The following is a 13,504-nucleotide window of genomic DNA, read 5'->3' as shown; positions in this document are numbered from 1 at the left end:
GAAAACTTTGAAAATGTTAACAATGGGTTCGGCTGAACCTGTGCGAACCCGCTGAATATCACCACTGCTCACTCCCCCAGATTTTGGGGTCTCTGGGGGACATTTCCAGCATTTTCTGTAGGAAAAACTACAATACTGTGCAGCAGTAAAGGTTTAAGTAAAGTTTTATTAAAACTGTGGTCTGAAGACCACGTGTTCTGTTGCGTAACTGGCTCGTAACCAGCTCCTTGGGTGGTTCACAGAGTAAAGGAGGGATGGGCCCTCATAGCATAAAAGTTTTCTGTTTGTTGTTGTAAAAGTTAATGGGAGGAGGGGACTGTAGATCATGTGTTCTATTGCATAACCAGCTCCTTGGGTGGGCCACAGAGTAAAGAAGGGATAGGCATTCTTGATAACAACCAAAAAAAACCTGAAAGAGAGGGAGATCGTGCATTCTCAACAGAAGAAGTGTGACTTTTCGAAGAAAGAGAGAAGAGAGAAGATGTGTAGATGATAGTCATGAGATATTATTATTATTTTTTCTGTTGTTTCCTTTGTTTTAGTGTGTGTTATAGTGAAGGGACAGAGTAGTGATCAGAAGGACTAGAATAAACTTTAAGTTCCTTGCATTGGAGTCATAGAGTGTGTGATTTATTTCTTTGAAGTTTCCTTTTGTTTTGTTCCTGTACGGGGAATACTCTAAAGATCAAGTACGTCCCCACATAACTTTACTTAAACCTTTTCCACTGTACAGTAACTTTTTGGGCACCCAGTATAAAATATTTTATATTCATATATATTAATTTTACTTACCAATGCACATTTTCATTGAATGCATATAAATATCTTCTATTTCTTTACTTAAATCTTCTACACATTGTTTAAATTCTGGTAATTTTTTAAATTTTGGATGTAGTAATTTTGATAAAAATTTCATTATATTGAAAGGATATGGATTAATCATTTTATCATCAATTCCAAATTTGATGTAGTAATAATATCTCTGAAATAATTAAAGAAAATTTTCATTAAAATGAGAGCATAATTTAAAAAATATTTATCAATTAGTCATTAAAAGTTTAAATTTTGTCTTCATTAAAATATTTATAATAAAAATTAAACTACTGAATTTCACTCCACTAATAATAATAAAAAAAATAACATAAAAATGTTTTTGAAACCATAAAACTGGGATCAGTATATCAGGCTTTTATCAAAATAGTAATTATACCTGATGCCAAATTTGTAAATAAAAAACACAGTGCCTTTTGGCATTACATTAGTTTAATTCAAAAAAAAAGTAGGCACAATGCTTTCAGCATTGCATCAATGTCATCCTCAGGCAGAACAGAATGTATTTAGAATATGAACAAAATTTGAATGGATACATTAACATAGTCCAAAAAGAGTTCTTAAATAGAAATTGCACTTTCTTAACAATTTTTGAACAACTTTACAAAATTTTTAGATCAAATGCAAATAGAAACAACATGATATGAACAAGTTTTAAATACATAAAATGGTGTAATGTAAGATATATTAGTTTTAATATAAAACACATGTCAAGAATAACTGAAAATTAAAATCATAATAACATAGTTTTAAACTATGCAAAACCTTAGTCAACTATGAATTTACCATGAGTTTTCTTCTATATAAATTTATATAATATTAAGTTTTTATCATATGCTACTTGATATTATACTGTGAAAAGTGCGCGAAATTAAAATTACCACAAAGGCAGACAGGATACGGTAAAAATGATAAATGATATATTTTTACAATTAAACAATTTTGCGTACATATATAGATTCTTGATTGAGAATTCCAACATCACAATACATTACAATCGTATGCAAATTTACTGCTAAGACAATAGTTTGTTAGATCTAAATGTGAGGTACCAATCCCGATCGCAACAAGATGCAGCCCGAGCTTAAAACTAATCTTATACACTAACTTAACACTAATGGAAGAAAAGGATAGAAACAAGGGGACAAAGGAAAAATACATACAATAGAAACAGAAATACCCGGGATTTTGTTGGCGTATTTGCACTATGCGTGCTGTTGGGTGGGATGCCACACGATAATCTCCAAAAATTTGACTCATTGTCTTCTTCTTCTATACGTAAAAATTAAAAAGTTCCCTTTTTAATTTATCTTTCAATGTCGTCGACTCTCACTCAAAACAGGAACCCTTCTCTTAGCATACTTCCGAGACCGCCAGTCATTGCTAACATGACCCACAGTGTTCTCTCTCCACTTCCGTATGCTTCGAAGTTCCGCAAGAGAATGCCTTTGACCCTTCTCTGTTTGCCCTCAGGGTCCTGCTCACTCCTTTGTTTCACCATTTCTCGGAACTGGTCATCCCACCCAAGGGACAGAGATTAAGATAAGAAAGTTCTAGAAGGAAATAGAACAATAGGACAAATGATAGAAAGAAGAGATTAAACTAAACTTAAATTAATATGTACAAAAATATTGCGTACAGCTACAATAGGATCCTAATTATCACTAGATTCCAAATACTGAACCAAGCTAAGCATATACTGTATTTGCATGTGCCTAAGGTTTCTAAAAGTAAAATAGCTCTAGATACAAACTTAAATAATCTATGTCTAAAACTACCACTGTGAATATATGATAATAAGTGTCAAATAAAAACTGAATTTTTAAAGATTTCAGACTCCATGTGATGTAAACAACTGAAAAATAATGATATATATTAAGAAGTCAAATGTTTTCATAACAATTTTAGTCAAGGACACTCACAGGGAGAGACCAAGAAAGGCAAGTGTTCTTTATCCTTTCTTTTTTTCTTTTTTATTTCCAAATAAAGCAAGTTATAAGTCAAATGTTTTCATAACAATTTTAGTCAAGGACACTCACAGGGAGAGACCAAGAAAGGCAAGTGTTCTTTATCCTTATTTTTTTTCTTTTTTATTTCCAACTCTCAAAAAACAAATGTGTCAGAGACTTTTGAATCAATCTACATAAAAACTTGAGTACAGTCTGTCATAACAGATAAGATTTCATACACATTGACAAATAACACAAGATTACATATATTATAGACTTAGTTATTCTAGTCAACATTCTACACAACATCCAAAATACATGTATTGAAAAAAATCAGTAAGAACTCACCCATGAAATAAAGTGCCTGTGGAGAATAGATAAGGTAATTATCATGTCTTAATTCTTTCTAGCAGTGCAAAAAATACATCATATCACATTCACTGCACAAAATTCTAGAAAATTAAAGCTTCACAACATTACAGAAATTACACTATAAAAAACTGCTATACTAAACACATCATGTGGTCAGAAAATTCTTAAACACACACACACACACACACACACACACACACACACACACACACACACACGAACAACATTACAGAACAAACTATTATTTACTTATGCAGTGATTTTTGTCTGGTATGGCATTAGGCACCAGTATATGAACCAAATAGGATGCAGTTTACACTATAATAATAATAATGTGCAAAGTATTAAAGATAGTCAAAAAGTTTAATATGATGAATATAAAAATTATTTTTTATTTCAAATTCTATTTATACTGTTATAAACAGAATTTGAAATTTTATGTGATTTTATTTGAAACTGTAAATTTGTAAAATGAACATGAGAGAGAGAGNGATGTACTGGGCAGAAAGCAAAGTATGCGAAAAATTAACAAACCCAAACATGGATGTTTATTTTTCAATAATGGATAATATATTAAATCAGTGCTCTGTTACATTGATGATAGGATGTGACAATGCTGGTCACAAGTCCTACTTGACTTCCAGATTTTTGCACTTTTTTGTTACTTGTCGATTGCATTTTTTCACGCGAACGATTAATCAATCATTTATTTCATCAGTTGAAAGTAAAAACCATAGAAAAATTTCTCACTTAAAGTAAATTTTAATAACGCAAATAATAATAATAATAATTATTATTAATATGTATATTTTTTTATAATTGTGTCATAACCCTAGAAACTTTTAACATCTTTTGTGCACTGTGATGGATGAGTATCCTCTAATAAAGGGTTAATTTCACTGAAAAGACAGTTATGTTCCTCAGGGTGTGTGAAGATGTTTGTTTCTTCTAATTTTTATATCAAATAAATTATTCAGTGTGGTTTCTGTCATTGTCAATCTCATACTGCAGTTCAGTTATTAGCTTAGTGACAGCCAAGTGCAACATGTCAAGACTAATGAAACTCACTTCCTTTTCAATTTATGTTTTCTTATAAATCCTCAACTCTACCTGTATAAAACTGCTTATCAAATAGCTCCATAACCAGATGTTACAAGATGTGAGAATGGGTGAACCAGCAAGTCATTTCATTGAAAAAGACTAGCTGATCACTCTTTCATTGCCAGATGTCACTCATAGTGATGTGCTGGATATCCATATCCGTATCCATATCCGTGGATATCTGAGGGAAAAAAATCCGTATCTGTATCTGTTACTTTTTAGCAGATCTTTAACGGATCTTTTATCTTTATCTTTTAAGTAATGAATTTCATTACTTATATGAAATTTTAAAGATACATAGCAATAAAATACTAATAACTTCAATACTAAATACTTCAATTCAAATCACTTTTTATTTCTTAATTTAATATCACATATTTGGCACATTCATATTGCAAAAATTTTATCATGCAAAATTCATTTACTATCGTAAAATATTTCCATATTACACTACTAAACTTTTTTGTCGACAATGTTTTTATTTTAATTTAACTCAACACTCTCCAAAAATATAAACGGTAATCTATGCTATTCCGTGTCACACTAAACTATAAACAAAAACACGCGCAGTGCAAGTCAAAACACGTCGTGTTACTAACGCAAAGCGTCAACTATCAATCCAAGGTCACACGCACCGTGCCGACTGAGTACAAAAGTTGAGATCCGTATCTGTATCTGTATCCGCGGATCTAGACACTAATGATCCATATTTGTATCCGTATCCGCGGATATACATTTTTAACGATCTGGCACATCACTAGTCACTCACAATGACTGGTGAGGGGTGTTGCACCCTCTTGCATAACTGTGACTGTTACTCAAACATCTCCTTTCTGTTGTAATTTAGGGATGATAAAATTTATAGCATCTCTTTAGAAAGTGTGTTGAACAGTTTCCTGATGCTGTTGTGACAGTGATGCTGTCATAGAACTCTAGCAGAAAAATTGTAACTATTTTTGAAACACTATCCATAGTTCTCCCATGTTGAGATAAACATGCCTACAAAATTTTATTGACCTATTTCTAACAGTTTTGTGATCTAAAGTGATATGCTTTAATCACAGATATCCTGCATATTTGTTTTCCCAAGATAAAATTCTGCAAGTGCTTTTGTTCTCAGTATATTTTCATTTTTAAAGAGAATCTTTCATATATTGTACTATGGAAAGTTTTATTATTTAAAGATCATTTTTAAAAATGTAATGTTCAAGACAAACAGTCAAAAAACATTTTAGGATTTTAAAATTTTAAATAAGATTTTCTCTTATTTATTTACAAATAAACTAAAATATAAATACAGTAGAACCTCGATATACGACTTTAATCCATTCCTGATGTTTAGACTTATACCGAATTAGACGTATACCAAACCAACCTTTCCCATAAGAAGTAATGTAAAAATGATTAATCTGTTCTCATGTAAAAAAAAATGGCTGACTTTAAACACCTCGCTTTCCTGGCTAGTTCCTGCTTGGTTTTTCATGAGATCAGCATGTATCTTTTTAGCTTTCTCACAAATAGTTGCTTCTGATACGCTGTCTCCAGCACACTGTTTTTCAGTTACCAAAGCAAAAGCAATTTCTCAACATGATCTAATGTCTTCAATTTCTGTTTAGAAATTGATTTAACCCCTTTTGCAACATTAGCAGATTTAATTTCGCAATTTCTTCTGATTTTAATTCGTAAATAAAATTTTATTATTTTTATTAATCATGAATTGCAAAAAGGCAAATGAAAAGCAACAGAAAACTAAAAAATGATTAGGATCACAATGGAACTGATAAAAGAAATTATTGAGAAATATGAAGGTGGCATGCGTGTTCGAGATTTTAACTGTTTCATACCGTATTCCATGAACAATGATATTGACAATCGTGAAAAATAAAGACATTAGTCTTTATTTTCCAATGGCTCTTGAAAGGCCTGCCATGACAGACAATACATGTGGCTGCAGGATGTCACTAACCTACTGCTGGGCTGTCTCTTGTATCACAACTAGAGATAACCAGCTGTCATATATGATAGCACCCCAAACCATCACACCAGCTTTGGGGCAGTGTGCCACTCCAAAATGTAGGCAAGATTGAGGCATTCACCACAGGACCTCCAGACACAAACATGGCTGTCATCAGTGCCCAAACTGAATCTGGATTCATAACTGTAGATGACCTGGTACCATTCCTTTATGGTCCAATCCTGTTGGGACCAACACCATTCCAAATGGAGGCAATGGTGAATGGTGTCAATGGCAGCACACATAATGGCTGCTGCAATAACAAATGTTCCTCACCAGGCACCTTGAAATGGTATGGACAGACACAAGAGCCTGTAATGATAGTGCCACCTGTGTCCAGATGGTGTACAACAATACGGTTGGCTGTGTGCATGCTTGTTGGAGGACCAGTGGTCCTCTCAGGCTAGTGATCTGCCAAGGACATTCTGAGCCTGTGCACTGTGTGTATAAGCTCTCTCTCATCTACTAGTCCCAACACCTCCTCACAGTGTTGTCAGAATGGCTTAGGTGGACGGCTATTCAACAAGATCACCACCTGGCTTTTCTCAACCTGATGATCCTTCCCTCTCAAACTCAGTTAGTTGTTCATAAGGCATCTCTAGTGATATAGCATCCCTCTGCAACACGTAAATTACAAACAGGATGCCTTTGCATGCTTTTTTTTATAGGCCAAGGGGAATGCACTTTAATGTCCTCTGCTGGCATTATGCAATGAGCCATCAAGCTATAACTCTAATCATTTTCATATCTGCTTGAGACTTATCTGCATGCCAAGTTTTGCAGTGATATGACAATTCTTTCTTGGTGTGCTAATTTTTATAGCAAGAGTGTAATTCTTTTATATAAATTTTAAAATTTTATGGTAATTTATACATCTGTGAGGCTCTGGACAGGTCTGAATCCTCACTGAAATTCATGTCAAAATAATTTTTTTTAAAGAAAAAAATAGATGTTAGAAATAACTTTTTGTATGAAAATGGAACGCAAACTTTTAAACAATAGAAGAATGTAAGTCCATTGACCATTTCCGGTTGAGGATTGAATTAAACTTCAATTTTGACTTCTCCTGGGATCTAAGTTGAGATCTCATTACAATTAGTAACAAGTGGTCAATCACTTAGAAAGAGAAAACGAGGAAAGCCACCAATCGGAATGGGCAATCAAGGATGGAAATTAATAAAACCCCAGGAATTCAAGAACACGACAACTTCTCCCAAAAGTTCCAAGTGTCAGACCAATTGTTGTGTGTGAGTCTTGTGCCCATCTTTGTCTCTGTCTCTCATCCTCGGTTTGACATCTTCCCATCACTGAAAGTCAACCACATTGTCCCAGAGTCATCGAGAGAACTGTCATTCACGAACCAGGGACACTACTTCATGTACTATCTTGGAAAGGGGACTTGAAACTTCCAAAATCGTGGAAATCTTGTAAGCATTTTTTTCATGTCAATTAAACAGTTTCTTGTAACTATAGAGTCTGTCTCAGTGCTGATTGCCCACATATGAACTCTTCATGACACATCAACCCTTTTGACAAATTTCCATCCCTATCATTGTAAATATTTAAAACTACTTTAAATAATGTCATTTATTAATGAAAAATATCTACTTTCTACTATTATAGATAGACAGAAGACTTATAAATAAATAGATAGAGAAAACATTTCCAAAGAAAAACATTCTAAAACATATAAAATAAAGTTATACTACAAAAATGGATTTTGAATTGGATTTGCACTGAAGAGAAATGTACGTAAAACAATTATGGTACTGTACCTAGCAAAGATTCAGATAAAATATCTTTAAAAGTTAATGCATACTTTTCAAGTTTTTAAAAATGTTTAGTTTATGTAAGATTAAGTTATATACAATAAAAAATCCTTTAAAAAATATTGTAGTACAATCAGATCTCTAACATTCATAAAAAATAAAAATATGAGATTTAGTTAGACATCAAATCACATTTTTGATAAGTGAACTATCAAATTGTATATATAAAAAGTATAAAGTCTTTTTGTTGAAAACCTAGTTATTTTTTTACTATTATAAAAAAAAGAATATCCACCTTTATATCTTCTTTTGAAAGTTCCTTCTTAAAACAATATTCCAATTTTTCCAAAATCTTCTTTTTCTTCAATGGACTTAATGGTCTCAGGAGATTTATTCTAAATATATATATTTTAGTAGAAAAATCATATTTACATTTAAAAGTAATGAATTATTTCAAAACTACTTTACTTATTATTTTGTATTATAATTTTTTTTTTTTTTAAATGATTACTTATTACATATTTTTTATTTTATTTTACTGTTATAATGTAATAAATATTCTAAATATACAAATATCTTATTTAAAACACAATGTAAATGTTAATTATATTTAATTTCTATATTATCAAAAATGTTTTTACTGTTTATGAAATATTTAATGAGTAATAAATACTGTTAAAGAACATAACATGATTTTAGCATTTCTAGGAAAATAGCTACTTCACCAAATCTTCAAGGAGCTTAATAAAGAAGATTAAAAGAGATTTCATGACTTTCATCAGTATGAACTTCTTAATCATAAAGTAAAATTTTTATACAAATTTTTATTTCCGTATTAAATTTTAACTTTTAAAATTGTTAAATTAAAAAAAGTTATTCTTAAAGAGTATAATATTATTTATATTCATGATTAAAAAGTAATTTAATTAAGATTAAAGTTTAATTATACTGATGCCAATTTTATGTTAAATATTTACTATAAGATTTAATTTGTTTTTAATAAAAGGATGTTTTTAAAGTTTCACATATTATGATGGAGAAGAGCCTCAAAATAAAGATTGACTCTGCCATATGACTTTGTTGTGTCCTGAGTTGTGTGAAAAGTTTGAATTATAAAGACATCTTTTTTATATTTTAGTGTGTTTCTTCTAATCTTTTAAATTTTAATCATATATAAATTTCTTCTCAAATTTTATACTTTATAAATTAAAATACACTTTTCATACATATGTATATTTTATCAATTTAAAAAAGAATATATAATATAAATAGAGAAACTACATCATTCAGTGTATGTATATAGAAAAGATATATAGTTTTAATTTTATATACAAGTGGTACAAAAGTAGGTATACAGTTGTGAATTTGAGAAAAACAGATGTATGGTGTTCATTATTATTATTTTTATCTTTTATTTCATATTCCTTATTTGTGATTTAATTTATGTATGAAAATAAATGTTTTTTCTTCCATGTTTATTTCCTGCGTATTTTTTCTGTAATAACAATTGTGCACCTACTTTTGCATCCTTCTTTACTGGTATAAGCAGGATCATGCTAATAGATGAGCCTCTCAATTGCCTCAGGCACCAAGTTGAAAGGGATATTAAAAAAGCATCATAATGTTTATAGAAATATAAGTACACTCGCATTATTCTAAGGCTTGCCTCAGCTGCCAAAATTATTATAAGTAGTTTTCAATGTACATATATATATATATATATTAAATACACAGTGATAAATATAATTACATAAGTTTAACATACCTACATTGTTCTTCCAGATTTGTTGATGTTAAGTTGAAAATTTTGCTTTCTTCATAATTTAAAAATTTTCGTATATCTGATAAATTAAGAAATATTTTTAAAAAGTAAAATATTTTATCATCATCTATATTATTAGAAAATTGAATAATATATTGATAATGATTATATAATAATTATAAGAGCATGTATGATGGTATATTTATTTTATATTCATGTCTGTAATTAGAATAAAATATATTTATTTTTTTTAATTAAATAAAAAGGTGTATAGTATAAAAGACATATATTGATGCACAGAATAAGTATTAAATCATGAATATAGAATATAAGTGGTATCCAGAAAAAATGTTATTGTCATATATCTATACTACATTATAAATTTTATTTTCTTTAAAACCTGACATGTTTTCTCTATTGTCATACTTATAAGACTGATGCTTGTTTATATGTAAATATACTTTATAACAACTAAAATATAAAAAAGAAATTAAAAATGTATAGTCCAAATATAAGATGCAAATATTATATTTTTCTAAACACTGATAAATAAAATGATTATCTTCTGACGTTATAAGTGTACTGAATAATCTTCCAGAATTGGATTGATGAAATATGGCAATGCAATACTGGGGTGATCTGCAAGGGAGGTTCTTCCTAGAAGTCTTTCTATAGAAAACTGACCCCTATTTAGGCCTTAGACATGTGAAAAAAACCCAGAAAATTCTATGTAGTTAGCTTGTTGGTGAGATGAAATCTTGTGTCCAACTACCAGTGTTCAGTCATCCACTGGGTGGGTTGAATAATCTTTCAGATATTTAAAAAAAAATGTAAACAGAGACTAAAAAAATATTCTTTCCTATGATATATGATTTAATCCAGTATTTAAAATTCATCTCAAATACAAGATATTCATATATTTATTGGATCATAAAAGATATAGTTCAAAATAATAGAATAGAATACTGTTATGGTAAAATATAAGAAATATATATGAAATATCTTTCAATTTAAATATATTTTTATATACTTTAAAAACTGTAATTAATGAACAATAAATAATATTTGTTAAATAGAATCTATACTTTTAAGATTCAATATTCATTATTAATTTAATATTTATTATTAGTTTGTAAAATGTTTAATTTACAAATATTTTTTAAGTAATATCTTTATTGTACTTAGAACTTTATTTAACTTCGTTTATTGTAATCCTAAATTATAGCTTCAGTGTAATTATCATTTATTAAAATATGGTTTAATTCTAAATGTTTTAAAAAATAAAATAATAATGTAAGAGAGTATCTTTAATATAATATAATCAATTAACATAGAGATTAATTAAAAAATTAGTTATCATATTAAATTCATAATAGATATCTATTTTAGTGCATTTCTTTTTATTTTTTCATTTCTTAATGTAAACAAAATATCATTTTGAAAATCTAAATTTAAAATTTTGAATTATTTCATCTAAATTCTTTATTTCTTTTATCATCATCAACTATCATAGAATCTATTATTTTTAATCAATGAAGTTAATCAATGTATCCAATCAATGTAATCAATAAACAGTGAGTGAAATTTAAAAAATACTAATGTTTTCAACCTAGTTAATGGGTCATCTTCAGGCATGAACAGCTAACAACTTGATGGAATTTGACAGTTGAAAATGAAATTAGTTTCAACTCAAAGTCAAATTCCATCAAGTTCAATTACATCACACATCCATGTCAAAAAATATTTAACCTTAAATTTTACAAAAACTTAACATTATTCCTCTGTCTGAGAAGATGAATTTATAAAGTATAAATTGAATGTAATAATTTAAAAATTTGTTTCAAGTGTAATTTTATAATTACGATTTGTAATTATGTTTAATAACTGTGATTGTAATTGGTTGTTTTTAAATAAATATAAAGGTTTATACTTACATATTGTTATTCTATATTACTATATTCTATTTTTTTTTAGCACAAAAATGATCTCTATATCAAAAATAAGCTTTAGCTGTTAGAAATAGCTGCTTGATTCAGGAAACTAAAACCCTTAATAAATAAAACATTTTCAGTTATTATATATCTATCTTCAGTATACAAAAAAAAAAATTCAATAAAATAGAATAATGTAGACCATAAAATATAATGGAATTCCTCATTTTAGAATATACTATAATTTTATTCTGCAACATTCTATTCTGTTGAATGAATCTTTATATGCTGAGAACAGTCATGTAATTAATTTAAAATGTTCATTTATTAAGGTTTTTGCCTTCTGAATTAAGCAGAAATCTTGTTTATTTATTTATGTATTAGTTTTGTCTCAATTTCTATAGTTAAAATACACTTATGCACAGCTAAATAAATCATTGGTGTATTAAAATCATGATATTTTCATTTCTTTTACAGTTTTAATTTATTAATTTAACTAAGTTTTGTTATTATCAATAATAAATTTTAAAAAAAAGGATACACAATTTTTTATGTTTTCTTAGAAGTGGAATTTTTAATTCTTTAGCTAAAGGAGAATAGTTATTTCCAATTCTTTCACTTGGAGGTCGATGGAAGTTTTGTTCTTTAAATGGTACTGCTAGTGTCAATGATTGACTTTGAAGAAGAGGAGGATATTCATCATTTCTCCTTAATTTCTAAAATATAGCTTAGTTAGTTAATTATTTCAAAATATGAATAATTAATATAATGATATTTTTAAAATGTAATTTTATTCAATAATTATCAACTAATTGCAATCAGTAAGTTACAATGAATTAAAAATCTTTAATTTAGATTAAAATTACAAAATAATAATTGCAATTCAAATCACATTACAATTAATCAGTAAAAGATTGAATCAATCACAGTATGATTCCTATCTCTGACAATCACTACGAGGTCTGTTCAAAAAATATGCAGACTGATATCATAAAACAAAATGTACTTTATGTAGAAGTTACATGTCTGGGTCCCCTTCAAAGTACTCTCCTTCCCAACTCACACACTTATCCCAACAGTGTTTCCACTTGTTGAAACAGTCCTGGTACGCTTCTTTTGTAATGTCCTTCAGCGCCTTCGTCACATTTGCCTTAATCTCTGGAATCATCTCAAATCTTCTTCCTTTCAAGGGCCTTTTGAGTTTGGGGAACAAGAAAAAGTCACAAGGAGCAAGGTCAGGTAAGCAGGGGGGTGGGAAGAACAGTGATCGAGTGTTTGGCCAAAAACTCACGAGTTCTGAGGGGTGAATGGGCTGGAGCATTGTTGTGATGGAGAAATCAGTCGCCACTCCTTCACATTTCTGGCCTTTTGCGATGGGGACGCCATGTCCCTCAAACGTTTCAGAACTTCAATGTAGTAAGTCTGTTTACTTTGGAGCATTGGGGGAGGTACTCATGGTGAACAACACCAAAAAAAAAAAAAAAACAAACTGTCATCATCACCTTGACATTGAATCAAACTTGGCAAGCTTTTTTGGGTCTAGGGGACAACTTCAAACATGCCATACACTTCATAGCAACATCACTGTAAGCTGTGTTGAGCATAGCAAATGTTTCAGTCACAGATTTTCCAAGTTTAACACAAAATTTCACAGCAAGTCGTTGCTCCATCAGGTCATTCATTCTGAAATCCAACAAATGAAAAAATTGCACTTCACTATAAACCGTGTAGTTAATCAACAAATAAAGATATCTGTAATCGGTTATATACTTTAA

General features: G+C 29.5%; 1 long non-coding RNA gene across 1 annotated transcript; it reads right to left on the bottom strand.

Annotated features, from left to right (window-relative positions):
* Positions 1–798: 798 nt before the first annotated feature.
* On the bottom strand, positions 799–12,449 carry LOC111615956. The gene is made up of 4 exons (XR_002755164.1): positions 12,271–12,449; positions 9,802–9,877; positions 8,332–8,431; positions 799–982 (listed from the first exon to the last, which is right to left on the bottom strand). It is a non-coding gene; the product is annotated as an uncharacterized LOC111615956 (long non-coding RNA).
* Between the last annotated feature and the right edge of the window lie 1,055 nt (positions 12,450–13,504).

Source organism: Centruroides sculpturatus, unplaced genomic scaffold (genome assembly GCF_000671375.1).
Source record: "Centruroides sculpturatus isolate CEXI.00-Female unplaced genomic scaffold, Cexi_2.0 scaffold2831, whole genome shotgun sequence".
NCBI lineage: Eukaryota > Metazoa > Arthropoda > Arachnida > Scorpiones > Buthidae > Centruroides > Centruroides sculpturatus.
The sequence above is the reverse complement of the archived record's forward strand: the minus strand, read 5'-3'. Positions and strand labels throughout refer to the sequence as shown.